The 12,854-nt window shown below is 41.6% G+C and overlaps 1 long non-coding RNA gene across 1 annotated transcript in view; it reads right to left on the bottom strand.

Annotated features, from left to right (window-relative positions):
• Positions 1 to 1,840: 1,840 nt before the first annotated feature.
• Positions 1,841 to 12,854, bottom strand: part of LOC140480226 (uncharacterized) — a 51,793-nt gene continuing 40,779 nt past the window's right edge. The window contains exons 2-4 of the long non-coding RNA XR_011961220.1: positions 11,682 to 11,770; positions 8,122 to 8,288; positions 1,841 to 2,238 (exon numbers count right to left, since the gene is read on the bottom strand). This is a non-coding gene — a long non-coding RNA (uncharacterized lncRNA). The remainder of the gene's footprint in view (positions 2,239 to 8,121; positions 8,289 to 11,681; positions 11,771 to 12,854) is intronic.

Genomic DNA, 12,854 nt, shown 5'->3' on the forward strand with positions numbered 1-12,854 from the left:
CACATAGTCGTCCGAGGCGGGAATCAAACCCAGGTCCCCAGCGCTGTGAGGCAGCAGTGCTAACCACCGAGCCACCATGCCACCCCAAATGTATTTAAAGTTAGAAGACACACTTACCGTTAGAAGATGACTGGATAATATAACCATGTACTAGTTTGAATAGGATTGGATGATACAGTCATATGCCCTAACCTGGAATGTCAACAGTATGAATGTTGTTGGATAGAGAGAGCGTGAGTAAATGTGCAGTCTTTTGACTGGAAATTATCGATAGAAATAGTTGATTGGAAGATTGTTATCCGTAAAATAATTTACAACTATTGTTTTGATAGCAAAGATTTTAGTTGTATGTCACCTTCGATAAGTACTTCACCCAAGCATTTATAGATATATGTTTAAATAAAGAAACCAGAGTCTTACTTGTCTGAAGAGGGAATAAAGGGTTAAAACCACTTGCATTGAACATGCATCAGCCTCATGACGTCATCATGGCATGTTTCAGGCAAAATGAAATACAATTCACCCCTTCAATGCTGTGGTTTGGAGCACACTGACACTTTTCATTGTTATGTTACTGACAGACTACAGAACAGGCACTCATCTCATGCATTAGTTCAAGATACATCTCAGAGCTTTTGGCTTCCTTTCTTAATATATATTCACTCTACTTCGACTCTCACACCCCTTCCTTGCATGGTTTTTATGCACATTACCACATTGTTCTGAATGTACAGGCTCACTGTACTTCTGTCTTGCTTTGCCTCTTATATGAGTCAGCAAAAGAGTCAGACATGTTTCTTCAATATCGTGCCTACACGATGTGCCAGCAACCTAATGGCACACACACTATGTGTTTCAACCAAATTATTTAAAGTGTCTCAAATTTTAAGGGAAATTATCCTCAGTCAAGTCAAAGCAGATTGACACCATACAGGGTAATGCCACACTAAGTCAAGGGCATCAACTGATATCAGTCCAGAGGTTTGGGCATGGTCAGTCAGGTGCTAGGAGTTGTCAGGAACAGGGTTCAATACAATTAGGGAGTATGTCATGTCAATCTTGAAAGTCCAGAGCAATCAAACTGGGAATTAGTGGTAAGTCAGGTAGGAGTTGCACAGAGATCAGTCATGGGTCTGGTCATTGATCATCCAGGGCTCTCCTTCCAAGTCAGAGGGGGTGGGGAGGGGGGGGGGGGTGGAGGGGGGGGGGGGGGGGGTGGCACTGTCAGTCCTGAACAATGACAAGAATGTTGGGAATTTGAGAAAGTGTGGCACTTGATTAGACAGTGTTCAAACATGGTGTCGTGCTAAGGATGGGTAGCCTGTAGCTTGATTCTCGTAGCTGCAGTTACAATATCAGTCAATTATATAGCTGATGATGTAAAGTGATATTACATTTAAAATGTGAGATTCTATTTGCAATGAAGTGTCACTGTGTCATCTATGCACCCTCAGAGGCTTTTCTTTCTTGATTCCCTCCTGCTATGTGTACTATGAATGTCTATATGTGGTGGGCAGCAATTAACCTGCTGCACAGCTGGGCTTTAAATATGGCACAGTTGGTGAAAATCCTGGCAGGCTCTGGCAGTGGTGTGTATCTTTGCTGCTGGGAAACACTAGATCATGCAACAGCAGTGCCATGGAAGCATGATGTTTACATAATAAGGAGAACACCAGAAAATGGTGAGAAAAAAACATGCTACAGCTCATGCAGAGAAACTTCCCATAAAACTGCCTGAAATTGACACTTTGATAAATTTCAGCTCATTAACTTCCACATATGCACCTTGACTTGCAGAGCATTTCCAGCATTTTCTATTTTTATTTTATATTTCCAGCGATCATAATATTTTGCCTTTGTAGCAATGAAAAAGAAATATGATGCCCTTTATGTCTTTACAATATTCTGAAGCAGGTCACACCTAAAGAACGGCACTTTAAAAGATATAAGGAATGTGATGAAGGCAATATTGTAAAATATGGAAAATGGCAGCCACAAGTTCATTACTCCTCTAAAATACTTCAGGATTTTCTTTTTCTCTCCATGTTGCATACAGTGTGGTCCCCAAAAATATCAGTTAGCTAAATGCTCAATCAAGATGCCAAAAGTAGCGCCTTGTGTCTTTTTGAACAGTGTCATGGGATCTTTTGTGTTGACGAGAGAAGACAGATCGGTCTCAGATGGAAGATTGCATTCTGACAAAATGGTCCATCTTTGTTATTGTACTGTAGCATCGGCCTGTATTAAGGGGAGAACTAACAAAGTAACTTTTAAATAGCAGGTGAAAAATGATTGAATACATTTGCTCGAACGATGGTGTGGAGGTAGATGGAAACATGGAAAGTCCACAGTCAGAGGACTGAAAGCTAGAGGAGCTTGCACAGCTACATAGGGCGAGTACGTGGAGGAATTTGAATACGATGCATATTATAAATAATTAAAATTGGATGGTGGAAACTAGTTTAAGTCAGCAAGGAAGAATGTGCTTGGGTGAGCTAACAGCCAGGAGAAGGACAGTTACGGTTTAGATTAACGAGAGATAATGGACACCAGGACAGCAGTGTAGAGGATAATGGAGGAATTATGGGAGAGTTCCTACACTACATTATCCCTTCTCCAAGTCATTCAGTATCTTTAAGACAGAGATACGTAGTTTTTTTTAGTTAGGAGGTCAAGGGTTACGAGGAAAAGGCAGGAGGATGGGGGTGAGAAACACAACAGCCATGATTGAATGGCGGAGCAGACTCAATGGGCCGAATGATCTAATTCTACTCCTATATCTTATGGTCAAATGTCGTGAATAATTGAAGTACAAACAGAAAATTCTGGAAAAACCCAGCACTTATGGGGAGACGATGCTGTCAGACCTCCTGCATTTCTTCAGCACTTTGTGTTTTTATTTCCTGCATCCACAATAATTTTTGTTTTTATTTTTTGAATATTGGAAACTTGGACGGTCAGAGAACACCTCTAAGCAACTTGCCCAAATTCCTCTTATTGATTTAAAATGAATGAAATAAAAAGCCATAAGACTGACCCAATGAGATCCAGCAACGCAATTCCAAGAAACTCTCCCATAGTGAGGGAAAAGGTGATAAAGCTTGGGTAATCACAAGCAGATGCAGACAAGTGGTCTTAGTTGTGCAACTTCGATTGTGTAAGAAGGAAATCCCAGCTGAGCAAAGAGAGAGTGAGGCCCACTCAGCAGGAGTTCCAAACTTTCCTGTTAGGTCCTTGTGCAGCAATGTTGATTTTCTTGGCCCAGAGCAGGACTTGTTTTAGAAAGTAAACTTACTTTGCATTCAGACATCCATCTCTGGTTTGGTGTCAGATTATGTCTTCATCAGTGGGGCCTAACCTGTATATTTGAAGAAGACACTGCGAGCTTGGCTTTGGACTTCACCAAAGCAGGTGAGTTAAAAGTTGAACCAATAGTATTTCGTTTATCTGCAGCCCATACAGAAATAAATAAACTGGTTCCTTTCACAGATCACTGACATGTAAATAAATAAACCTTGGCATGAATCACAGAGGAGATGACACTTCCATCCTACACCAGAGAAACCAGCTGTTTAGCTTTATATGGGGCTGGACTTTACGGCGGGGGTGGGGGGTTGGTGGACTGCTAACCACCATTTCATTTCCAACCCAGGAAGGAAAGGCAGCTGAAAACTGACTCACTCCCTCCAAACCCCACCTCCTTGTGCCTTTCCAACAACGGTACCACACTGCAGGCCAGTTACGTTGGTTAATTGGTTAATACTTCACCCCTCACTCCCAGCAGTGCCAGAGCTCAGTAGTGGACACTATCAATAATGCAGGGAAAGACTCAGGAAGATAAAGGCTTCCCTGAGAAGGTAACACCTAAGGATTTCGGGCCAGGAGGCTGTGTAAAGCAGTTTGTGCAGGAGAAATAGGGGAACTGTCTCAGTGGGGTGCTCCTGAGGGCACCCTCCCCTGATGAAGGTACCACTGCTTACTTCCCACCACTTTTTTTGTAGATCTTTTAAACCAAGTTGTGGATGGATGTTAGTTAGCCACACAACTACATTTACATGCACTCCCTACCGTAAACAGGCCAGGAGGGACTTTTTTTGTTTTTGGTAACATTTAAAAAGCATATTGCTTGCCTCTTATACATATTTTGAAAGGGTTCAGAAGAGATTTACAAGGATGTTGCTGGGATTGCAGGGTTTGAACTCTAGGGAGAGGCTGAATGGGTTGGGGTTTTGGAGGCTGATGGGTAACCTTATAGATATGTATAAAATCATGATAGGGATAGGGTGAATACCTATGGTCTTTTTCCCAGGGTAGGGGAGTCCAAAACTAAAGGGTGTAGGTTTATGGTGAGAGGGGAACGATTTAAAAGGGACCTGAGGAGCAGAGAGTGGTGCATGGAACGAGCTATCAGAGGAGATAGTGGAGGCGGTTACAATTATAACATTCAAAAAGGCATCAAGATGAGTACATGAATAGGAATGATTTAGAGGGATATGGGCTAAATGCTGGCAAATGGAACTAGATCAGTTGGATTGAAGGGTCCATTTCTGTACTGTATAACTTATGACTGTATGATATCTTTATAATGGTGATTGAAATCAGCTGGGTGTGAATAAAAGGACTTTTAAATAGCCAGACAAATGATTTCATACAACCCTGCAATCACTATCAATTACAATATTATTACAATAATTTATGGTAAAGTTCAGAACTCCAATACTGCATTTTAGAGCTCACCCATACTTTGCATTAGTGACATTGCCAGACCACGTTGCATTGAGGAATATAAACCTATCTCATGAATTGGTACTTGATATATGTTAGGGTTCTTTGCTTGCTTTCAGAAGACTCTCTCACTTTGTACTTACATTGACACTGCCAGCATTTCTGCTCTGCTTTGCCTTTTCGCATATTGCTACTTTGTTCAGAATTTACATGCTCACAGTCCTGTCATTGCTTTCTTTTAGCGCAGGAAGAAAGTCAGGCTGCTTTTCATGGGTGCCAGCACTCAATAGTGAAGTAAGTGAACATACTGCTGTATAGTACTGTGCTACATTAATGTCACAACGACAGTATATGCTATCAGCTCATGTAGCAAACAATCTACTTGTGCTTCAATCATACAGCAATGTCTGAAAGTCTGAGGGGAATAATCCTTAGTTGAATCAAAGTTGAAAAGCATGGCGCTGGGAAAGCACAGCAGGTCAGGTAGTATCTGAACAGCAGGAGAGTTGACATGTTGGGCATCAGTCCTTCATCAGAAATGTGGAGGGAGAAGGGGGCTGAGAGATAAATAGGAGGAGTTGGGGTGGGGCTGGGGGGGGGGGGGGGGGCAGAGATCAGTGGGATGGCGATAGGTGGATGCAGGTGGGGGGTAATTGCGATAGGTCAGTGGGGAGGGTGGAGTGGATAAGTGGGAAGTACAATAGGTAGGTATGATAGGTCAAGAGAGCGGTGTCAAGTTGGAGGGTTGGATCTGGGATCAGGTGGGGGGCAAGAATATTGATGCCATGTGATCGAAGGGTTCTGAGGCAGAAGATGAGGTGTTCTTCCGCCAGTCAAAGAACAAAGAAAATTTACAGCCTAGGAACAGGCCCTTCGGCCCTCCAAGCCTGAGCCGATCCAAATCTACTGTCTAAACCTGTCGCCCAATTCCTAAGCATCTGTATCCCTTTGCTCCCCATCTACTCATGCATCTGTCCAGATGCACCTTAAATGAATCTATCATGCCTGCCTCTACTACCTCTGCTGGCAACACATTCCAGGTACCTCTCACCCTCTTTGTAAAGTACTTGCCGCATGTATCCCCTTTAAACTTTTCACCTCTCACCTTGAAAGCGTGATCTCTCATTATTGAATCCCTCAACCTGGGAAAAAGCTTATCTCTATCTACCCTGTCTATACCCTTCATGATTTTGTAGACCTCAATTAGGTCCCCCTCAATCTCCTTTTTTTCTAATAAAAACAAACCTAACCTACTCAATCTCTCTTCATAGTTAGCACCGTCCATACCAGGCAACATCTTCGTAAACCTTCTCTGCACCCTCTCCAAACCATCCACATCCTTTTGGTAATGTGGTGACCAGAACTGTACACAGTATTCTAAATGCAGCAAAACCAAAGTCTTGTACAATTTTAACATGACCTGCCAGTTCTTATACTCAACACCCCATCTGATGAAGGCAAGCATACTATATGCCTTCTTGACCACTCTATCCACCTGTGCAGCAACCTTCAGGGTACAATGGACCTGAACTCCCAGATTTCTCTGCTCATCAACTTTTCCCAAGGCTCTTTCGTTTACTGTATAATTTGCTCTGGAATTGGACTTCCAAAATGCATCACCTCACATTTGTATGCCACTTCTCCACCCAAATCTCCAGTCTATCTATATTCTCCTGTATTCTCTGACAGTCCCCCACACTTTCTGCTACTCCCCCAATCTTCGTGTGATCTGCAAACTTGCTGATCATACCAACAGTGCCGTCTTTCAGATCATTAATGTATATCACAAACAACAGTGGCCCCAGCACTGATCCCTGTGGAACACCACTGGTCACCTTACTCCATTTCGAGAAACTCCCTTCAACTACTACTCTCTGTCTCCTGTTGCTCAACCAGTTCTTTATCCACCTAGCTAGAACACCCTGCACACCATGTGACTTCACTTTCTCTATTAGTTTACCATGGGGAACCTTATCAAATCTGTATGGTAGGTCTGGTAGTTTTGATTTGGTAGTGGGAGGGAGAGTTGAAGTGATCAGCCAAAGGGCAGTGGGGTTGTTTGGTGCATGTCCCAGAGAAGTTCCCTGAACTGTTCCATGAGTTGGCGTCTTGTCTCCCCAATGTAGAGGTGACCACATCGAGAGCAACAGAAGCAGTAGGTAAGGTGGGTCAATGTGCAGCAAAACCTCTGCTGGAAATGAAATGATCCTTTGGGGCATTGAATGGAGGTGAGGAGGGGTGGGAGGAAGGTGTGGGCACAGGTTTTACACCTCTTGCGGCAGCAAAGGAAGGTGCTGGGAGTGGAGGTTGGGTTGGTGATGGGGCAAGGACCTAATGAGGGAGTCACGGAGTGAATGGTCTCTGCGGAACACAGATAAGGGTGGGGAAGGAAATATATCTTTCGAGGTGGTGGTGGAAGTGGCAGAGAATAATGCAATGTTTCCAGAGATTTGTGAGGTGGAAGGTGAGGTCCAGAGGTCTCTGTCCCTGTTGCATTTGGAGGGATGGGGTTTGAGGGCAGAACAGTGGTCAGTCCGCTGCAGCCAGTACATTTACCATCTGATCTTAGTTCAGGGGAGTTGGTGACAGTCAGTTAGGTACTTGTACATAGAGATGTTACTATCACTATGGTACCACAACATAGAGACATTGTAGAGAAACTGCGACTTCAGCAAGCCCAGGGCTAACAGGAAATTCCAGCAACTGCTGAACAATCTCCTCATGGAGAAGCTGCAGTGGAAAGCCCTCAGGTTATGGAAGAGATTCAGGAAGCTGACAGTGTACCATTTCTTTCAGATGCGTGAAGCGGTGTGCCATCACAGAGTAGGCATGTCCTGGGAGACTGCAACACAAGTGTGTTGTCAGCTGGAGCAGCACTTTTGATGTGAAGGAAGGGGTGGCCATCCTAATTTAAGTGTCCAACAAAAAGACAGCAGCACTATGTGTCTGGCTGTCTCCAAGGATCTCTGGGAGCCTGTTGAAATCTCCCAATCCTCAACTCTCAAATTTAACTGGGCAGTGACTGATACAACTTATGCCAAATTGCACGACTTCATCAATGGGAGACTCAATTACTAGGGGTCACGAGTTCAAGATGAGTGGAGAAAAGTATAAGGGAGATATGCATGGAAAGTTCTTTATGCAGAGGGTGGTGGGTGCCTGCAATGGGTTGCCAGCGAAGGTGGTAGAGAGGTGGGCATGATAGCGTAATTTAAAATGTATCTAGACACATACATGAATGTGCAGAAAGCAGAGGGACACAGACCCTTAGAAAGTAGGCAACAGGTTTAGATAGAGGATCTGGATCGGCGCAGGCTAGGAGGGCCCAAGGGCCTGTTCCTGTGCTGTAATTTTCTTTGCTCTTTATTTGCCCGTGCTGAGATCAGCGGTACAAACCTGAGTAGTGGACTTTGCCAGTAATACCAGCTTCCCCCAGTTGCTGAACACTGTAGACTGTATATCCATGAGATCAAGAAATTTCTCCTCATACTGGGTGAGAAATTAAATGTTCGTCTCCCTGCCATCTTCCTTTGGCATCTCAGCCACGTTTTGGCCATTTTCTCCTGCAATCAGACAAAGGGTGAGATTGAGGAAGATGAAAGTGCAGGCACTGTTGTTAGTGATGGTGTAGACATAACAAAGATGGTGATATTTTTCCAAGTGAGAGAGTTGGAAGCACCATTGTCTAAGTACTTTAGGAGGATGAGGTCAATGAGAACCATTGACTGACAATGCTGTATATAATAGTCATATTGACAGAACCTTGCTCAGAGGTGGATGCAGTACCAAAGAGAGTGAGCATGAGGTATCAGATAGAACTTGGTCGCACTTATCATTAACCTTCTTGTGATGCTGCAGAGCATTCATTCAGACTGTGGACAGCATTCAACTTTAATGTGTACTGCAGTCATTCTTAGTATTGTCTGATTTTTGTTTCCAACATTATATGACTGACTCAACTTCTTGACTTCTACATCAATACAAGCTTAAGTTCTCACTCTTACTGTTTAGTTTTTAAACTAGCTTTGCAGTTTACTTGAACACTAGTCTTAGCATAATTGAGGCTGAGGCCATCACAATGATACATATTCCACCTTCTCAAGTATTGATACCTGTGACCCATGAAGTAGAACCCTCACAGGCCTTTGAGCCATTTATTCATTTCAGTGATCTGATGGCCCATCTGCCAATTGGCACATAATTCAGATAATTATTCTGAATTATAACTTTTGAGATTCTGCTCTTCAGTTTGGTGCCTAGCTTCTTATAGTGTTGAAACAGAACCTCTTACCTCATCCTGCCTATTACTACCTTCATAGACCATGACAACGAGATCTTTTCACTTCCATTCCAGGTTCCTGTCTAGCCCTAAGCAGATGGACCAAACCCTAACACGAGGCAACCAACATAGCATTCTCAACTCATGCTGTTGGCTGCACAGGACAGTGTCTTTCACCCTCACTATACCGTCCTCTACAACCACTAAATTGCTTTTTGTTTGCTCTACTTGAATGGTTTCTTGTACTGTGATGCTATGTGAGTTAGCTCATCCATTCTGGGGCCCTCACTCACTCTCATCCAAACATGCAGAAATAACTCAAATCTCTTTATTTTCCATTGTTTTGCAGCTAAAATGGAAGATCCCCATTTTCTTGCAACTAAAATTGAGGATTCCTTTCATTGCATGACTTGACTGTAGGAATCTTATTGTTCAAAACTTTAACAAATGCTTTCCATTTCAATAACAGTTTTACTGAAAAGGTTCTTGCTCCTCACAGAAGCTCTTATGCACAACATTTTGTACACATGATGTACATTTCTGGAAAACTCGGGCATTCATTTCACAGATTCACACCTTCAGAATATTTTTACAGTGTTTATGTTGGGCTTGTGCCATTCTTGAAGTAAAACTTCATGTAAGTGGCACAGTTGTCAAACATCCAATTGTATGTAGTTTATGGCCAAGATTTTTCATATATTTTAGATCATTATCAGGTAACCTTGGTGCCAATTGATATAGGTTTTGTTTTGCTGCCTGCAATACTATTAGCAGAATGGGTTTTACAATTGAAATTTCTCTTTGATGTGTTTGAAAAAGGAAAGGAGAATGTCAGACACTTCAACTGTATATAACTTGCCTGGGACTCCCACTGTGTTCTCTGTTGCTCCCTAATGCCTTGAGCTGCAAAACTTTGGGCCTCCCACATTGTAACTTCAATGCAACTATTGTTGAATGAAAGCAATGACACTAAATTTTAGTCGAACAACATATCTGACTCTTGATGGCTTTGGTAATATTTGTTTCCAAATTCATGAGTGTCAACAGTGTTTTTTTTTCAGGCTGTAAACTGGTCTCATTATTCAGGCATTGGATTTGATTATCTGGCTTTGAACTTAAATGCAAAATTCAAATATATTTCTGCACAGTGTCAAGTGTCAAATATGCTATTTGTTCTCAAATAAATGGCACTTAAATAATAATGAAATGCTTTGACTATGCTACATGAAGAATTATCAATAATTCCATAATATCAATCATTATCAATTGTTTGACTGAAGTTGGAGATTGTAATTCTGGAACGCAGGTTTTGAAATCTCGGGGCTGTGCCTTGCAATTTCCATAGAACTCAAGTCCAAACTAACAAGTTCATTTTCAGTTCACTATCTTTTCTCATGTATTTAAATAAATATGCATGAAATTGCTAATATTAAACTGTCTCCATTTCGTAAAAAAAGCTAAATTTCCCCAAGCTGTTTAAAGAAAAGACTAGCATTTCAATAGCAAAAGTCACCATTGTCCCAGAGGATCATAAGCTGCTCTCTCAACTGAGAGAAATGACCAACAGTGAATGTAAACTAATGGCCACCATGCCTCAGGCGAGGGGTGAGGTTGAGAAGGTGGAGCCTTTATGGTAACCTTAGATGGGGTGGGAATTGACCATGCATGATCTGCATCACAAACCAGCCATCCTAGTCAACGAATCCTCACTGTAGTGTTTTCTATGATCACTGGGCATTTCAAAGCTGTGCTCACTAGTTAGTCCTTAAGCTCTGGTATTATACTGGTGAATTTGTGCTATTCCTCATTCAAAATATCTTTCCTGAGGTTTTGCAACCAAAACTGAACACATTCATTCAGATGGGATTTGTTCAAATAACATGACCGTCTCACTCTTCATCCTTGTGGTAACTCTGATTCCTAAGCTTTAAATAATGTCAGCAGTTAAGGTGCCCCCTCCGTGCCCCCCCCCATGTTCATTGTCAGAACAATGTTTGAGAACTAAGTCTGTTTGTGCCAGTGATAGATATAAATTAGATAATCTTATAACTGCACACCAGCATTGATGGAACACAGAGTGATGGGATTCAACTGCATGGAATTGGAAACTCCCTCAATATATTTTATGCTATGTTTAATCTTCAGAATATTAGAAGTCATGAACTGGGAGCATAAAATTGGAAGTCAGTACCAACTTTTGTCCATGCTTTGCTCTTGAAAATCAGTCATAAATTCTTGATGAGAAGCATTTTGTTCCCAAGAAAATATTTATATGGCCTTAAGGCGATTGAGAACACCAAGGATAGTCCCTCTTCTAATGAGCAATAACTATCTAATAGTGTTAAATTGCTATCCAATGTTACATGCATCAAATAATCAATTAGCACATAGATTTTTAATCGAACTGTTTAGAAATGTTATAACACATCTCTGGAGCAAATAGGACTTGAAGCTAATCCTCCTGGCTCAGAGGTAGGGACACTATCACAGTTCAACAAGAACCCTCTTCCAGGAGCACAGATAGATAATGTACTTTCTTTTAAAACAACTTCCAAAGCAGAGTTCACAATTCTGACAACATTCATTTTCATTCTAACCCAACTTTAGTGTTATAAAATATTGGCTGGCTAAACATTAGACAAAAATAGGAACACTATGTTAAAATGATCAAGCTTACCTGATTATATATCACAAAGTTGTATCTTTAAAGGAGATAGGTGTGATGTCAAGTGAAGTTAATAACAATTCTCTCTGTAAGATGGCGCTCTAGGGCAGAAAATAAACACAGCAAAATCATCTACACTTTTTTTTCTAAATAAGGGAACAGAGTGAAAAGAAGTGTGCTCTTTGTAGTAAACATCATTTAATGAATTATTTGCATCCAAGAGCTGGATTTGTTTTTCATTTAAGTTGGAGGAGGATCAAGTTAGGCAACATCTGCCTGCTTCCCATCCTGACTGCCCCATCTATACTTAATATTCCTGGTTTGAAGATCATAAATTATGCAGGCAAGGTTTCCCAAGTGTAATGAGTGAACCTGTTGCCATTAATAAAAACTTATATTTAAATAGCACCTTTGGAATACTAAGCATCACAAAGCACATCAGAGGAGCATTACAAAACGAAGCATGGCACCGGGCTATAGAAAGGAGTTATTAGATCAGATGTGTTAAATAGGATTTGTTCTAAGAAGTGTTTTAAAGGAAGCAAATAAAGTGGAGAGGTGTAGAGAGAAAATTCCAGAACTTGAGGCCTAGTTAATGAAGGCATTACCACTAATGGTGCAGCAATTACAATTGGGAATGCACAAGAGGCCAACATTAAAGGTGCACAGAAATCTCACAGGGTGTGGGCCTGGAGAAGATTATAGACAGAGGGAGAAGCAAAACTACATGGAGGAAACAAGGATGAGAATTTTGAAATCAATTGACTGGGAGTCAATGTAAGTCAACACATACAAAACAGAAGGGGAAAGGACTTTTACAAGTTAATAAAATGCAAGCCTGTCAAGCAGCAAGATGTGCATTAAAATAGTTCAGTTTAGGAGAGAGACAAAGATGTGAATGAGGGTTTCAGCAGTGGATGAACTGAGACAGGATCAAAGTTGAGTGATGTTAACAGAAGTGAAAACAGTATCTTCACGATAGGAGGAATATGAAATTGGAAGCTCATCTTGGGTTCAAATGGGCACTATAGTTGTGAACAGACAGATGTAGGCTATTGCCAAAGAGAGGGATGGAATTTACATCCCTCTAGGGAACACAACAAGAAAACAAGCTTTGCTTTTGAAGTGCCACAAATTATACCAGGGGATTTCAACTTTCCCAACATGATTGGAACGGGCATAGTG

This window comes from Chiloscyllium punctatum, chromosome 8, assembly GCF_047496795.1.
Source record: "Chiloscyllium punctatum isolate Juve2018m chromosome 8, sChiPun1.3, whole genome shotgun sequence".
NCBI lineage: Eukaryota > Metazoa > Chordata > Chondrichthyes > Orectolobiformes > Hemiscylliidae > Chiloscyllium > Chiloscyllium punctatum.